Here is an 18,613-nt window from a genome sequence, read left to right on the forward strand (position 1 = left end):
CGCACTCTTACAAGCACACATTGCCTCCAAATCTGATACTCAGTACCTGCAGTGAGAAAGCTCTCACAAACAGAAATGCAATAAATCTGACACTTTATATTACGACCAAGAACTCAACACGTGCAAATTATGGGGGAGCATGGAAATCTGAAAAGAAAACAGAACAGAAATGTGGGAATCATGGACCAGGTGAATCAGGGTCTGCAGCTAGAGCATCGAATATAGATGTTAGATTGATTGTTGGATGCAAAGTCTCCTGTTATATTGCCAGTATTCCACTCCAATATCTATTCATGATATAAAGTGTCAGATTTATTGCATTTCTGTTTGTGAGAGCTTTCTCACTGCATTTCCAACATTAGGATCAGAGTGGTAATATCACTGGAACAGTATTCCAAACTCCAGTTGGAGGTTGAGTGGACAGGAGGTGGAATACACCATTTACCGAGGGGAAATTTGAATGTAAAGTAATCAGGAAAAAAATGGTGACAATGTAACAATAATCAATGGAACAATACCAAAACAGCTGGTTTACTAATTACCATTAGAAAATCCGTCTACTGCATTTACCTCATCAGCCAACATCATGGATGGCTATGCTGTCTCACAGCGCCAGGGTCCTGGGTTCGATTTCCCCCCTGTCTGCTTGGGGTTTGCACATTCTCACTGTGTCTGCTTGGGTTTCCTCCCACAATCCAAAGCTGTGCAGGCCAGATGAATTGGCCACGCTAAATTCCCCACAGTGTTCTGTGCCCTAGTCAGCAGTAAGAAAGGGTAGAGTGATGGGTTTCTCTTCGGAGGGGCGGTCTGGACTTGTTGGGCCAAAGGGCCTGCTTCCACATTGTAGAGAATCTAATCATCAGAATCCACACCCACTGTCAGGTAACTGATGATTTCTGAAGTGACATGAGCAAGTGTCACAGTGGGTAATTAGGGAGAGGGTCCCATTGATGACTGAACCTGCAACATCTACATTTCATGATAGATTAAAAGAAAATATAAGCGCGACTAAACCTCACAACAACAATATCGACTAAATGAAATTGTTGTGGCAGTTCTTGATCTCACTTCAACTATTTTATGTGGATATTCTAAAATGCACGTTGAGCTATGTTGCATTGTTGGAAATTTTACCGTCTAAAGGGACGACAATATAAATCAATGTTCAAAGTGGATCCAATTGGACAGAAATGTTTCATTGCATGAACTTCCAGAATTCAAATATTCGGCTAAATTAAAATGTTGAATTATGTTTATCTTCCAGATATAAATAATATCTGTTGCAATTCATAGTCTTGAAATTTGCATTCACTTCTGCAAACTGTCAACGTTCTTCAAATAAACTTGGTTTGATTTGAAACTTATCATTTGAAACTTCGTTCATCTGGCTTTACTGTCATCAACTCTGCTTTGAAACCAGTGAAGTGTTTATGTAAATAAACACAGAAATAGGACTCTCAGAATAGATGACAGAACAACAAAACCCCTGGTTATATTTCCCCACAAGCACAGTACACAAATAATGGCAAATATGCAAATAAAACAACGGATTTTTAAATCTTATTATTCATTTGTGGGACCTGGGCATCTCTTGGCTGGCTCACATTGATCCCTATTTGCCCTCGAGAAGGTGATGGTCAGCTGCCTTCTTGAATCGCTGTTGTGGATTGAGCCATTATGCCAGTGAGGAGGGAATTTCCATACTAATTGTAGTTCATCCCTTAAAATATAAAAGTTGTCTGATTCTAAAATCACAGTGATATCAATTTCCATGCTTAGTCCAAAAAAACTTCAATTTTGAGATTGATTGGCACAGCTAACGTTTCTTTCTCTGTCTCTCTTTCGCTTTTCCACTCCTGCCTTCCCCCATTTTTTATATCTGATGCCGTGTTTTGCATTTCCACAATCAGACAATGTTTTCATAAATAACATAAAGTCAACGCCTCACCAACATATTGGCTCATAGTGTCATAGCGAAGTCCAGCGTGGAAACAGACCCTTTGGTCAGACATGTCCATGCAGAACAAATATCCCAACCCAATCTTATCCCACCTGCCAGCACCCGGCCCATATCCCTCTAAACCCTTCCTATTCATAAATCTCATTAGATGTCTTTTAAATGTTGCAATTGTACCAGCTTCCACACTTCCTGTGGCAACTCATTCCATACACGTACCACACATTAAGTGAAAAAATTGCCCCTTAGATTCCTTTTGCATCTTTCCCCTCTCACCCTAAACCTACGCCATCTAGTTCTGGACTCACCCATCCAGGGAAAAGACTTTTCCTATTTATCCTATCCATGCCCCGCATGATTTTATAAACTTCGATGAGGTCACCCCTCAGCCTCTGAAGCTCCAGGGAGAACAACCATAACCTATTCAATCTCTCCCTATAGCTCAAATCCTCCAAACCTGGCAACATCCTTATAAATCCTTTTTGAACCTTTTTTTAAGTTTCACAATATCCTTCCAAAAGGAAGGAGACCAGAATTGCATTAAATATTCCAACAGTGACCCTAATCAATGTCCTGTACAGCTGCAACTTGACCTTCCAACTCCTCTACTCAATACCCTAACCAATAAAGGAAAGTATACCAATCGCCTTCTTCACAATCCTGTCGACTTGCGACTCTACTTTCAAGGCGCTATGAAACTACACTCAAAGGTCTCTTTGCTCAGCAGCGCTATCTAAGACCTTACCATTAAGTGTATAAGATCTGCTAAGATTTGCTTTCCCACAATGCAGCACCTCACATATATCTGAATTAAAATCCAACTGTCACTCCTCAGCCCACTGTCCCATCTGATCAAGATCCCATGGAAACCTGAGATAAGCTTCTTCATTGTCCATTACATATCCAATAATGGTGTCATTTGCAAACTTACTAACTATACCTCTTATGCTCGCATCCAAATCACTTATATCAATGATTAAAATTACTGGACCCAGCACCGATCCTTGTGGCACTCCACTGGTCACAGGCCTCCAGTCTGAAAAACATCCCTCCACCACCATCATCTGTCTTCTACCTTTGAGCCAGTTCTGTATCCACATGGTTAGTTCTGCCTCTATTCTGTGAGATCTCACCTTGCTAACCAATCTCCCTTGGGGAACCTTGTTGAACGACTTACTGAATTCCATATAGATCACATCCACTGCTCTCGTCTCCAAAATCCTCTTGGTAACTTCTTCAAAAAACTCAATCAAGTTTGTGAGACATGATTTCCCACGCTTAAAGCCATGTTGAAGATCCCGAGTCAGTCCTTACCTTTCCAAGTGCATGTACGTCCTGTAACTCATAATTCCCTCCAAAGTCCTTCCCACCACCAACGTCACGCTCACTGTTCTATAGTTCCCTGACTTGTCCTTACCATTTCATAAACAGTGGATCCACGTCAGACAACCTCCAATCTTCCAGCACCTCACCTGTGACTATTAATTACACAAATTCCTCAGCAAGAGGACCAGCAATCACTTCACTAGGGTCCCACAGAGTTCGAACCTACACATGATCAGGTCCTGGGGATTTATCCACATTTATGTGTTTCAAGCTCAATTATAAAGAACGAGAAGCAGGCATTTTGGCGAATGGAGTTTTTTCTTCTATTCAATGACGTTGTGATTGAACTGATAATCCTCACCTCTGCTATTCAGCCTTTTCCCAATCAGCACTGATTCTATTACCGATTCAAACTCTGCCAGTTACCCTTGAAAGTATGCGATGGCCCAACCTCGGTGCCCTGTGGTAAAGAATTCTACAGATTCACTTCATTTTGGGAGAAGAATTTCTCTTCTGCCTCAAACCTGTGACCTCTAAGCCAGAGATTACACTCCCTGGTTCTGGACTCTTCCAAAAGTGGAAACAACATTTCTGCTTTTAACGCGCCATGTTTCCTGAAATTTCAGAATGTCACCACTGAATAATCTATGTTGCAATTGGTACAAGCTCAAACTACTCAATCTCTATTCTCAATACAGTCCCTCCATCCTCAAGATCAGTCTGCTGAACCTCATGTGGATTGTCTCGGATTCCAGAGTATCTTTCCTTTAATACGAGTCGCACAATAGTTGACAGTATTCAGCTGTGATATGACGAGAGCTTATTTTCAGTTTTAACAAAACTTACAGTCATACAGTTATACTGCACAGAGGTAGATCCTTCGTTCCAACTCATCTGTGGTGAACTGAAATCCCAATTTGACCGAGTATCATATGGCAAACAGGTGACCCATATTTCTCTAAATGTTTCCTTCTCCTACACACATTCAGCTGTCTTTTAAATTTTAAAGTTATGCTCGCCTCCACCACTTCATATAGCAGATTTTTCTGTGTATATACCACCATCTATGTGAAAACGTTACCCTTCGGGACCTTTTCCAACGTTTCTCCTCTCGCCATAATCCTCTGTCTTATAGTTTTGGACTCCCCAACACTCTGAAAAAGACCTTGGCTATTCATCATAACAATGCCCCTCATGATTTTCGGATCTTGTTCAGGCCAACCTTCAGCCCCCTTTCCTCGTGCTGCAGGGAAAAGAAACGCCCCAGCCTATTCAGGGTCACCTTATAGATTAAATGCTGAGAGTTTGTTTCTGGAAATGCACTGCGAGTCAGGCAGCATCCGAGGAGCAGGAAATTCGATGTTTCGGGCAAAAGCCCATCATCAGGAATGGAGGCAGGGAGCCTCCAGGTGGCTAAATGGTGCTCAGTCCATGGAATGATCATCCATGGTCTTGTTGAACAGCGGAGCAGGTTCGTAGGGTCAGATGGCTTAATCCTTCTCACATTTCTTACATTGTGGTATTGTTATGTTTTTACAGACCTCCGATCCAAAAGGCAACACTCCATGACCACTAAATAAAAATCAAAGGAACTGCAGATGTCATGTATCTGAAACAAAAAACGGAAACTGTGGAAAAACTCAGAGGCTCTGGCAGTATCTGTGGAGAGAAAGCTCAACTCTCCATGGTTTCCTGGTTTTCCTTTAGAGCCTTCTTAAGTAACGCCACCACATTAGCCCATCTCTGCTCTTCCAGCACCTCAGCCATGATTATCAATGATACAAACACCTCAGCAAGGGGCTCCGGAATCTCCTCCTTAGCTTCCCACTAAGTTCTGGGAATCACCTGATCAGATATGGGCAACACGGTGGCACAGTGGTTAGCACTGCTGCCTCACAGCGCCTGTAGACCCGGGTTCAATTCCCGACTCAGGCGACTGACTGTGTGGAGTTTGCACGTTCTCCCCGTGTCTGCGTGGGTTTCCTCCGGGTGCTCCGGTTTCCTCCCACAGTCCAAAGATGTGCGGGTCAGGTGAATTGGCTAAGCTAAATTGCCCGTAGTGTTAGGTAAGGGGTAAATTTAGGGGTATGGGTGGGTTGCGCTTCAGCGGGTCGGTGTGGACTTGTTGGGCCGAAGGGCCTGTTTCCACACTGTAAGTCTAATCTCAGGGATTTATCTCTGTTTTTTGGCTTCGAGACATACAGCGCCTCCTCTACTCTGAGATGAACTCTTTTTAAGGCATCACTATGTATTTCCCAATTTCCTTAGTTTCCATGCACCTATTAATGCAAAATATTTGTTCAGTGTCTCATCCATCTCTTGTGGTCTCACACATAGGCAGCTATGGTGGTCTTTAAGCGGCTGTATTCTCTCCTTGATTATTTTCTACCCTTTCTGTATCAATGGAATCGTTTGGGATTTTCTTTAACATTATTTGTCAAAGTTACGTCATGCCCATTTTTTACCTTCACGATTTCCGACTGCCCTTTTTTCCTTTTCCGGATTCACTCGATCCCACCTGTCTACATCTGATATATCTCTCCTATTTCTTGACCAGTGTCTCAATTTCTCCTGTCATACTGTTTCCCTGCACCGCCGAAGTTTACCCTTCACACAAACAGGAACATACCATCACTGAACTCTCATGATCTCATGCTTAAATGCTTCCCATTTCCCAACCGTACCTTCTCCTGCGCATAGCCCGCCATCCCTAAATCAACCAGATTTTCAAAGTTCCTGTGAGATGCCATCAAACCTGGCCTCACTCCAATTTGGAACATTCATTTTTTTAATCAATTCTACTATTTTTCATAACGGCTTTCAGACTAATAGAATTATGATTACTTGCTCCGAAGTCTGCCCCCCAGAACATCTCAGTCACTTGCCCTGCTCAGTTTCGGAACAGAAGTTCAAGTATTGCACAACCTCTAGTCAGTGCTTCCATATATTGAATACGAAATCTTCCTTGTATAAACCTAACCAATTACTCGCCATCCAAGACCTTAACACTATGACAGTCCCAAAAATTGGAAAGTCAAAAATCGCTGACCATAATCCGATTGTTCTTACATATAGCTGAGATCTCCTTACATATCCACTTGCGAAAGTCCAGTTGACTATTGGGAGGACTATATTACACTTCCAGTAAGGTGATCACCCCATTTCTCAAAATTAGTTTCCATCTATGTAACGTCACTGGGCAGTCTCCCAGAATTTCCTCGCAGCATCCAGCCAAAATGTGCTTCTGAAGCAGTACCACTCCTCCTCCACTCTTGTTTTCCCCCTCACCCTGTCTATCCTTTATATAGCATCTACACTCCTGAAGATTAAGCGGCCAGTCCTGTTCATCCCTGAGCCACATTTCTGTAATAGTTACGATACCCCCATCCCAAATTCCCAGCCATGCCCTATGTTCACCTGCCCCGTCTGTCAGGCCTCTTGCACTCAAGTAAATGCTGCTTTGCAGTCTTACCTCATTTATGCCAAACTGTTGCCTGTCTTGACTCTTCGAATGGTTCATCGTGTCTATTTTACCATCCTCAACCTTTTCCTTTTTCTCACTGTTGCGTTGAGTCTCACCATCACCCTTACCAGCTTGAAGCCTTCAGGGTATCACGAGAAAGTTTTCCCATAACAGTGTTGGTCCCTTTCCAATTCAAGTGAAACCTGTCCCTCTTAAAGATGTCATTTCTGTTGATGAAGAGATCTCAATGATCGGGAAATGTGAATCCTAGCCCCTGCAACAGCTCCTCAGCCACGCATTTATCTGCTGTTTTTTTTATTATTATTCCAACTCTCAATATTCCATTAGATTTTAAACAAAGCCCAGCATTATGTTTGCCTACGTTGCAGTTAAAATTAAAAGCTAGCATTTCGTCATTCTGTGATGAGGATTACAAAATCTGTTCTGTATATTTCAGAATTCAATCTCTATGTAAATAATATTCAGTTGCTCTACCTTTCCTGCTAAAATTCCTAACTTCATTTTTATGTCATTTCTGATTTATTTCACCCCATTATATTAATATGCAAAGTTTCTTGTTCCCTCTCTTTTCCAATCTATCACCCTCTGCAAACTGTTTTGCTTCATACCCACCACTAACCTCCTCTACAATTTTCGTGTCATTTGCGAACTTGTCTGCAGTACATTCACTTCCCTCATCTAAGTCGTTAAAATACTTTGTAAATATTTGTGTCCCCTGAAACGGATTTATGTGGTATTCACCAAGTAGAGATTGACATCCTGTAAAGTTAAATGTGGAATCAAACACTCTTACACTTGTGATTTCCACAATCTTCTCCCCGTGGCAACACAATACCTCTGAAACCACAGGCTGTTATCTTGTTAAATAATCTTACGTGTGGTACCTTATTAAATGTCTTCAGAAAACAAAAAAAATCACAATTTCCTCCTTATACTTAAAGAATTCTAACACATTTATCAAGCGATATATCCCTTTGGTAAATCCATTCTCAGTCCTCTTGATCATGTCATGTATTCCTAAATGCTCTGGTGTGACGTGCTTTATTATAGACGACGCAATTTCTCCAATAAAGGATGTTAATTATCCAATAATGGCCTCAGTCAGACTTTTTTGTGTCCTTACTTTTTTTGAGTGAAGATGTTACCTTGTCACTTTGCCAATCTCGTCATACTTTCCTGAAACCTAATGATTATTGGAAAGTTACAACTAGTGCATCCAACACATTTTTTTTCTTACTTATTTTTCTATCTTGGATTGCACCTCATTAGTTCCAATGCTTTTTGCGGTAAATACTCCTGTAAATTTCTCTGATGTTTTCTTTTTAGTGAAAGTCATTGTATTGCATTGCTCGCCGTTCCTTTTGCCATTCATTATTTCTTAATTATAGATTTTTTTTGCCTGCTTCTTTCAAGGCAGATGCTGACTATTTATTCATATTTTCTGTCATTTCGTGGTTCCCAGTCAGGAATTCCCAGCTTCATTCAATATGGGCCTATATTCACGTTGGTTTTTCTCTTCAGTTCTTTCTATTTAAGAATGCTCTTGCCGTCCACTTTAATATCAGCTGTAGTTTCACTTTCGATGTTTACCTTCTCCCTCCTTATTAATCTTTACATGGAACATAGAACATTACAGCGCAGTACAGGCCCTTCGGCCCTCCATGTTGCGCCGCCCTGTCATACTAATCTGAAGCCCATCCCACCTACACTATTCCATGCACGTCCATTTGCCTGTTCAATTTGCAGGCTTATTGATATTTCTATAAACATTCCGAATGTCCTGCTCACCGAAAATATTTCCCACTTTTTATGTTTTCCTTTTAATTCAATTTGTTGCTATTTGCAACTCTTCTACATAAACATAATGCACTCGTCCCCTTCCTAGATTTCTTCCTTCTCACTTGAATTATATCATTACTGTGAGCGTTGAACTGTTTCTCTGAATGGATTGCCATTGTTCTTCACATTGTTCCCGTTTCCTGGTCCATTCCAGCAAACCCTGCCCTCATCCGTTTACAATTACACTCATATAAGCTGAGCACATTTGTTGCGGATGTAAGATTCTCCCTCTCCAAATGAATGCTCAAACCTCTCTGTTCCGAGGCAATCTTTCAGTCTGTCCCCATGCATAAAATCTGACTCATTGCACATTACCAGGTTCAGTACACCAAGATTCCAGGTTGAACCGCGATATACTGTTTCAGGGATCTATATGAATTCTTCTTTGTGACTACCTTTGTTGATAGAGTCATAGAAATGTACAGCACAGAAACAGACACTTCAGTCCAACTCGTCCATGCCGATCAAATACCCCAACCTAATCTCGTCCCACCTGCCAGTACCCATCCCCCTCCAAACTCTTCCTATTCATATGCCTATCCAGGTGTCCTTTAAATGTTGCAATTGTACCAGCCTCCACCACATCCTCTGGCACCTCATTCCATACACGTACCACCCTCTGCATGAAAACAGTTGCCCCCTTAGGTCTCCTTTATAACTTTCCCCTCTCACCATAAACTTATGTCTTCTAGTTCTGGACTCCCCCACTCCGGAGAAAAAACTTTGTTTATTTATCCTATCCATACCCCTCATGATTTTAGAAACCTCGATAAGGTCACCCCTCAGCCTCCGATGTTCCAAGGGAAACAGCCCCAGCCTATTCAACCTCTCAAATCCTCCAACCCTGGCAGCATCCTTATGAAACTTTCCTTACCCCTTCCAAGTTTCACATCATCATTCCGATAGAAAGGAGACCAGAGTTGCACGCAATATTCCAAACGTGGCCTAACCAATGTCCTGTACTGCCGTAACATGACCCGCCCAATTCCTGTACTCAAAACTCTGACCAATAAAGGAAAGCATATCAAGCGCCTTCTTCGCTCTCCTGTCTACCTGCGACTCCAGCTTCAAGGAGCTATGAACCTGCACTCCAAGGTCTCCTTGTTCAGCAACACTCCCTAGGACCTTACCATTAAGTGTAAAAGTCTTTCTGTCTGTCTGTCAATTGATGTGAAGATTAATTTGCCAGTGATTAATCCAATGCCTTTCTTTACATGCTTCATCATCTTCTGATCTCTGGCGTGCTTTCTTAATAATGTCATGATTCTAAAATTTATTCCAGCAACGTTGTCTTTCCCATGGTATTTCTGACCTTCACCTGCATGGATTGTATATCGACTAATGATAAAGCCTATGGCTCAGTAATACTTAAGCATGCCTGCTTTACGTCATGTCTTTCAAAAACATTTAATACCACTTTGTGCAATGGTTGTGACGTGGCTAAGAAAACCAGCAATTAATCTCAATTGTACCAGCAGTGTGTCACAACAGACCTGAATGTGTTGATCGGAGAAGCGACTATCAGTCCGCACTTCCATCTGCTGGAGAAGCACTGACATTACACTGATGGTAAAAATGTCAACAATACGTGTCTGATATCAATCTATTGAGAAAGCAATTGCACGCTTATTCTAGCTCATCACCTTTAGCTGGCAGCTGTAGCATTATGCAACAACTCATTGAAAGTGGATAAGACTAATTAGCATCAAATCAAGGTCAACTTTTGAGAGAAATGTCTCCATTCCTTGTCGTGAAGGTTTGTTCATCTCTCTTAACGATACCAACTCTGACAATTTGGCGTCTTTATGGGCCGAGTGAAAAAAAACAAGGGTAAAAAAAACATAAGTGGGTGTCACATGCACACCTCCAAACTGCGATGTTGAGAATGGCAGTAAACAGGAAATCTGAGATGCATGTGATGAGGGAATTTTGGTGATCATGCATGATGTTAACTGCACATCGACTGGACTAACCAATTTAGTTACAATGGTGGAGAGGATGAATTTCTGGATTGTATGTGGGATGGTTTCCTTGACCAATACGTGCAGAAACCAACTAGAAAGCAGGCCATCTTACACTGGATGCTGTGTAATGAGAAGTTAATCATTGCTAATCTAACTGTAGCAGATCCCTTGGGTACAAGCAACCATGACACGCTAGAACATTTTAATCGAAATGGAGAGTGAGACCGTTGATACGGAGACTCGGGTGTTGAATCTTTAATTTTTCATTTAAAGGGTAGGCGATTTACGGGGTATCTTATAGAAATATAAACGACCATGAAAGGCATGAACTCAGCAGGTTCCAGGCGTTGGGTAATCCATAAGACTATAAGACCATAAGACATAGGAGTGGAAGTAAGGCCATTCAGCCCATTGAGTCCACTCGACCATTCAATCATGGCTGATGGGCATTTCAACTCCACTTACCAGCATTCTCCCCGTAGCCCTTAGTTCCTTGTGACATCAAGAATTGATCAATCTCTGCCTTGAAGACATTTAGCGTCCCGGCTTCCACTGCGCTGAGGCAATTGAATTCAAACAAATGCAGAACGATGCTCTTCCCTCAGCTCCACCGACAGAGGAACTCGGGAAAGCAGCGGCGTGACATGGTTCTATAGTTATAGCTGAGTGATTGCACTTATAAACAGGCAATCCCGTTTCTTATTGCGGTGTCGAATCCTGCTGCCGGTGGCTGAAGGCAGAGCAAGAGGGAGTTTGTTTCGCATCTCTGTGTTTGGGATTCCAATCCCGGCGGGAAAACACTTCTTCCAGGTCAGAAGTGGCGTCAATCTCCAATGCACTCCCTGAACAGCTCGGATTCACCCGTGCACCCTGATGAAGGGCTTGTGCCCGAAACGTCGAATTTCCTATTCCTTGGATGCTGCCTGGCCTGCTGTGCTTTAACCAGCAACACATTTTCAGCTGTGATCCCCAGCATCTGCAGACCTCATTTTTCACCCGTGCATTGCCAGCTTTGTGTGAATTGGTGTGTTTCCAGATTCCTGACTAGAGTTTTCTCGCTGAATTTGGTCAAGGCATTGACTGGAATAGACCATGATTCAATGTATGAAAGTACATTTCACTGGGGTGGAACCTAAACCCGCAAAGTGACTGTGAATAAAACAATGGAAACTCTCAGCACAGGAACAAGAGACACTGAAGCAGACACATGAGGACAAATATCTTTTCTCTGTCAGTGAAAGGCGCTGCTTCACAAAGGGGAGACTTCGAGGTGAAGCAGTGACGGTGATAATTTCTGCTGATTATTCACCCGATGAAGGCCGTTTCTGACCGAAGTCCGTGTTTACATTACATACTGACAACCTGTCAGCGCCCCTCCCGCGATTGGGGCCAGTAGCGTAATGGATAACGCGTCTGACTTCGGATCAGAAGATTGTAGATTCGAGTCCTACCTGGCTCGGGGCCGTGGCGCTCATTGTTGAGCATGCTTCTTGTTGCATTGCCATTTCTGAGTTGTTTGGAGATGCTGGGATTGGATTCGTGCGTTTGTGAATTTGAAAGTTGCATTTCAGCCCGTTGCAGCTCATTCTCAGACCGGTGTATGTCAGCTTCTGAGGAGCTGTGTGGTTCTGATCAGTGCTCTGTCGAATTTGAAATAGGGCCGAGAAAATGATCCGATTTATCTGTCAGAATGTTTATCAAAATCTCTCATTAGCTTGCAGCGTTACAAATTCAAAAGGACTCCATCGGCTCTAATGCTGTTTCTATTACCCTCAGCTCCTGAAAGATTGTGCTCGAATGACTTTTTTTTTTGTCGTTTCGTTTGTGTCAGTTCACAGCCATGTCGAAAGGAGAATTGGTCCTTTCAGTGTTTACATCAACATGTGTCTCCATTTGTATCTCTTTCTCTGTGTATCCACCTGACCCTCTTCCACATTCTTCGACTCTCTGTCTGTCCATATCCCTTATTCCCCATCTCTGTTCTTCACAAAGCCTGACATTAGGAGACAGTTTGAGAGTGGAGCTGCTGAAAGGCTCTCTCCACCCTGGCTGGACTGTGTAGAACTGGGCTCACATTCTCCAATTAATGTGTCTGTCCCTTCGACCTGAGATCAGGAGACATTTCTTCCTCAATATATTATCACACTTACAAATTCAAAATACAATACCTAATCCAACAGGACAAAAACACAATTATAATACAACTACAGGAGCACAATAATGTATTTACTGTCGGTGTGAAATGAATGAACGGCGACAGCAGAGAATCAGTGCGATCAGATCGTGTTGTTTGTGTCATTACCAGATCATTCCCCAGCAGGTCTGCAGTGTCTCCTGCCTCACCTCGTTATTTCCACCAAACTGGGAAAGAAGCGTGGCTGGGGGTGGGCTGGAGTAACAGAGGAGCGGAAGCAGAAATGTTTGTGAAACAATTGAAATAAACTCCAGGTTCAATTAATAGTTAAAGAGAAATAAAAACTCACTCGTGGAATGAAACGAGGAATCATCAGCCGGATCACCGACTCAAACAGCATGCTGAATTGTTTGGTCGGAGATCATACACTTGCAACAAGTTGACACAGTCACACATCAATACAATCAGCGAGCACCGTTCAGATTTGAACGGAATTACCCCCATCTACTTTGCAAGTGCATTAACCAACTAAACCACATCACCAGGACATGAGCAGCTTCACTTACCGATATGTGCAGTCCTGTAACCACCTGGTCACTAACTCCGAAATGTGTTTTCGGTATCACTGTTGCTCAGTGAGAATTGCAATCAACCTAAACTTTTGCCAAAACAGTTCACAGCCGAACATTCTTCACTGGAAATGGACAGAAATAAAACACAATCTCCTTTTGCCTTGGCTTCAACATGATTCTTTCGATCCCTCTAAACTGACAGGGTAAAGAGGATGTGTTCAACCTCTTGGCGTCCCTTCATCATATTAATACACACTCTCAGGGAACCTCACACCAAGAGGAACAGGGTCATTGAGGTGAATTGGCCAGCTGTGGTGTTTGAGTCAGTGTAAACAGTGAAGGATGACCCGTGAACACCGACACTGACACCATCAGCTCCACCTCACATCCTGCCCCATGCCTCCCACTCATCTTTGCTGTTGTCATAAACCTGGTCCCTTTTTTTTCCAAACGTTGTTCCTTCTCTCGGGCATATTCTGTCCTTGATTATTTTTCAGATGGATAATAAAGCAGGCCAGGCTTACGATGAGACCGGTTTGGTACAGAGATGAAAAGGGTTTTGAGAAGCCTTTTATTTAGATATAAACAGATGAGACTTCAGGCCAAAGTGGTCATCTTTTAGAAGTCACGTAAAAACAATGACGGCAGATGCTGGAAACCAGGTTCTGGATCAGTGGTGCTGGAAGAGCACAGCAGTTCAGGCAGCATCCAAAGTGCAGAGAAATCGACGTTTCAGGCAAAAGCCCTTCATCAGGAATAAAGGCAGAGAGCCTGAAGCGTGGGGAGATAAGCTAGAGGAGGGTGGGGGTGGGGAGAGAGTAGCATAGAGTGCAATGGGTGAGTGGGGGAGGGGATGAAGGTGATCGGTCAGGGAGGAGAGAGTGGAGTGGATAGGTGGAAAAGGAGCTAGGCAGGTAGGGCAAGTCCGGACAAGTCATGGGGACAGTGCTGAGCTGGAAGTTTGGAACTAGGGTGAGGTGGGGGAAGGGGAAATGAGGAAACAGGTGAAGTCCACATTGATGCCCTGGGGCTGAAGTGTTCCGAGGCGTAGTTGAGGCGTTCTTCCTCCAGGCGTCTGGTGGTGAGGGAGCGGAGGTGAAGGGGGCCCAGGACCTCCATGTCCTCGGCAGAGTGGGAGGGGGAGTTGAAATGTTGGGCCACGGGGCGGTGTGGTTGATTGGTGGCCTGTGCAATGAAAGGAGAGTGGTCAGCTCTCTAGCTGAGCAGTTCAGTTCAGTCCAGAACTGGTTGGAAGTTTAACAGTGAGCTGTGTGGAAACTCCCTGTTCTGCGCTTCTAACCTCAACCTGGAAGCATTTGACCTGTTTTTGTCCTCTGTTTTAAAGGCGGGTTGCTTATTGGGACTGTTGTGTATATTCGGAACAGCAAGCTTAGGTCAAGTTTGGATAGATTGAGTTCTGTAGGTATTCCTAATTCTGTCGTTCGTGTTTCATGGTGTAATTTTGTGAATTATTTTATTCTCTGATTTAAACCTGGTAGTCAACTTCGCTAACTGAATCTGGGTAATTGTAACTGTAGACTTACCAATACAAATTCCAAAGCTATGGGCTGGGCTGCCTGCTCACGAATGTTTTGAGCGGTCTGTCCTAGTCCATAACACAGTTCACCGTTATTTCACTTCCCTGCTCCACGTTTCAACTTAAACCCGGCTGTTTGCAGATGTCCGAGTAGACCCTCTCACTGTTAGAAACGCATTCCTGGGATATCGCTGTCACTCAGTGGGATAGGACTCACTGCCCATCCCTAATTGCTCCAGAGATTCAGGGAATACCCTAATGTCCCGGACACTTGAATCCCTCAGCGCGGTTGTACAGCCATGATACCGCTGGGAAGGGAGGTCCAGGATTTAGACCCAGCGACACTGAAGGGACAGCGGTACATTTCCAACTCAGAACGGTGAGATGATTGGAGGGGGATTTCCGGCGGTGGGTTCCCCGTGTATCTGCTGCCAGTGTTCTTCGAGTTCGATGCAAACAATCACTGGGCTGGTTCTGGCCAGAAACCACATGTGTCTTCTGTGTGCAACGAGGAACGGATTCTCATTCAGGTAATTCACACCAAGACAAATAAATCTTCATTCCCTTACTGGGAAACGTATCCAAGTCTGGACGATGCAAACACGGACTCTTCAGCAGGGACTCCCTTCCGTGCTGCTGACTGTAACCTTTGTGACCTGACTTACACACAGTTTTTTTGTTTAGATTAGATTCTCTACCGTGTGGAAACAGGCCCTTCGACCCAACAAGTCCACACTGCCCCTCCGAAGAGAAACCCACCCAAACCCGCTCCCCTACCCTCTATTTACCCCCTGGCTATCGCACCTAACACTGTGGTCAATTTAGCACGGCCAATTCCACTGACCCGCACATCTTTGGATTGTGGGTGGAAACCGGAGCACCCTGTCCCTGTCCTTTGGGTTATAACCACCTTCAGCAGCAATGCTTCTCTCTCCAAGTTTCCGAACAGTTCATGTTTTCGCCCTGGGATTCAATGTGAAGATAGTGGCGCTTTGATAAATTGATGTTGTTCAGGAGTAGCACTGAAAGAAGGTACAGAACAGCCTGATGATAACAAGGGCTCGTTCTGAGGCGATGGTTTGTGGTGAAGTGGCGCTATCTACAAATAGACAATAGACAATAGGTGCAGGAGTAGGCCATTCAGCCCTTCGAGCCTGCACCACCATTCAATATGATCATGGCTGATCATCCTTAATAAGTATCCTCTTCCTGCCTTATCTCCATAACCCTTGATTCCACTATCCTTGAGAGCTCTATCCAACTCTTTCTTAAATGAATCCAGAGACTGGGCCTCCACTGCCCTCTGGAGCAGAGCATTCCACACAGCCACCACTTTCTGGGTGAAGACGTTTCTCCTCATCTCTCTCCTAAATGGTCTACCCCGTATTTTTAAGCTTGTGTCCTCTGGTTCGGCACTCACCCATCAGCGGAAACATGTTTCCTGCCTCCAGAGTGTCCAATCCTTTAATAATCTTATGATCGGTCAGGGAACCCGTCTGATTCTAATCAGCGTAATAGATAATGTGACTGACTTCGCATCAGAAGGTTGTAGATTCGAGTCCTACCTGGCTTGGGAGCAATGAGAGCTTTATTCCGCAGGCTTCCTTTTGCATTTCCGTTTCTGAGGTGATGGAATTGCATTCTTGCGTTTTGGATTTGAAAGTTGCATTTCAGCCCGTTGCAGCTCATTCTCACACAGGTGTATGTCAGCTTCTGAGGAGCTGTGGGGATTTCATCAGTGCTCTGTCGAATTTGAAAGCAGTATTTAGGTCCATTACAATCTGTTGTCAGACCGATGCATAGCAGGTCCTGATTTGACACAATGTGAGGAGCTGCTGGGATGAGAACCGTGTGTTTTGCAATTGGAAATTGCATTCCTGTCCATTGTAGCTCATTCTCAGACCGGTGGATGACAGCTCCTGTTATGTCAGGGTCTGTGCAGCTGCAGGGATTGGATCAGTACGTTTTTAAATTTAAACGCTGCAATCGGGTCTGTTGACCGTTTTAAATTCCAGCTCACCGCAGCATCTCTCATTGTCTGTCCAACTGGCTTGAGTTGCACCTAAAGCTGCCTTTTGCTGGAGAAGCAGGTATGCGAGGTCGGAGGGCAAAAGTGAAGCACAAGGGGCGGGTATAATGCTGAGAGTTTTGCCCCTCACAGGGTATGAGTCTGTGTGTCTCTCTCTGTGGGTGAAAATAAGGATGTGTTCGTCAAGGGTGGGCACAAAACAGTGTGATCATTTCAAACTTCAGTCCCATTGCTGTGTCATTTAAGATCACTGGGAGAATCTCTTTGACATGTTCACTGCAAACATCCGAACATACAATGTTATGGGTCAAGACCTGGAATCTGGGACTAGAAAAGCTGGATGTCTTTGAGCCGCACTGCACGATGGGCTGAATGGTCGTTTCTCATTCTGCAAAACTTCAAAGACAAATTGAAATTAATGGGCAGATAAAAAATAATCAGAAAGAAAAAGACAAAAGCGGTATCACTGAGAATAAATGCGAATGCTTCTCCCACCTTCTCATGTTACCTCCTGGTTCAGATTCGGTGCTCTCACCGCCGCGGCACTGGTTCTATTCCCGGTCAGGGAATGGGTGTTGTGTTCTGTAAACATATCGTGGTAACCGTATTCCTGACCAATTTTCCAAACCTGCAAGTTCATTGGATTTGTCCCAATCGTTAATAAGATTAACATAAAACAGAGAGCTGCAGATGCTGGAAATCCGACACCAAAAACAAAAATTGTTGGAGAAACTCTGCAGGCCCGGCAACATGTGTGGAGAGAAGCAGGGTTAGTGTTTCAGAGAGACAGAACCAGGTTAGTTATACATTTCTATGTAATAGGGCCGAGAAAATGATCAGATTTATCTGTCAGAATGTTTATCAAAATCTCTCATTAGCTTACAGCGTTACAAATTCAAAAGGACTCTATCGGCTGTAATGCTGTTTTATTGCCCCGAGCTGCTGAAAGATTGTGCTTAAATGATTATTTCGTTTTCGATTCGTTTGTGTCAGTTCACAGCCATGTCGAAAGGAGAATTGGTCCTTTCAGTGTTTACATCAACATGTGTCTTCATTTCTGTCTCTTTCTCTGTGTATCCACCTGACCCTCTTCCACATTCTCCGACTCTCTGTCTGTCCATATCCCTTATTCCCCATCTCTGTTCTTCACAAAGCCTGACATTAGGAGACAGTTTGAGAGTGGAGCTGCTGAAAGGCTCTCTCCACCCTGGCTGGACTGTGTAGAACTGGGCTCACATTCTCCAATTAATGTGTCCGTCCCTTCGACCTGATTTCAGGAGACATTTCTTCCTCAATATATTATCACACTTTCAAATTTAAAATACAATACCTAATCCAACAGGACAAAACCACAATTACACTACAGCTATAGGAGCACAATAATGTATTTACTGTTGGTGTGAAATGAATGAACGGTGACAGCAGAGAATCAGTGCGATCAGATCGTGTTGTCTGTGTCATTACCAGATCATTCCCCAGCAGGTCTGCAGTGTCTCCTGCCTCACCTCGTTATTTCCACCAAACTGGGAAAGAAGCGTGGCTGGGGGTGGGCTGGAGTAACAGAGGAGCGAAAGCAGAAATGTTTGTGAAATAATTGAAATAAACTCCAGGTTCAATTAATAGTTAAAGAGAAATAAAAACTCACTCGTGGAATGAAACCAGGAATCATCAGCCGGATCACCGACTCAAACAGCATGCTGAATTGTTTGATCGGAGATCATACACTTGAAACAAGTTGACGCAGTCACACATCAATACAATCAGCGATCAC

General features: G+C 43.6%; 1 non-coding gene across 1 annotated transcript; it reads left to right on the plus strand.

Annotated features, from left to right (window-relative positions):
* Positions 1 to 11,956: 11,956 nt before the first annotated feature.
* trnar-ucg (transfer RNA arginine (anticodon UCG)) lies at positions 11,957 to 12,029 on the plus strand. The gene has a single exon. It is a non-coding gene; the product is annotated as a tRNA-Arg (tRNA).
* Positions 12,030 to 18,613: the final 6,584 nt, after the last annotated feature.

The sequence above is a fragment of the Hemiscyllium ocellatum genome (genome assembly GCF_020745735.1).
Source record: "Hemiscyllium ocellatum isolate sHemOce1 chromosome Y unlocalized genomic scaffold, sHemOce1.pat.X.cur. SUPER_Y_unloc_2, whole genome shotgun sequence".
Taxonomy (NCBI): Eukaryota; Metazoa; Chordata; class Chondrichthyes; order Orectolobiformes; family Hemiscylliidae; genus Hemiscyllium; species Hemiscyllium ocellatum.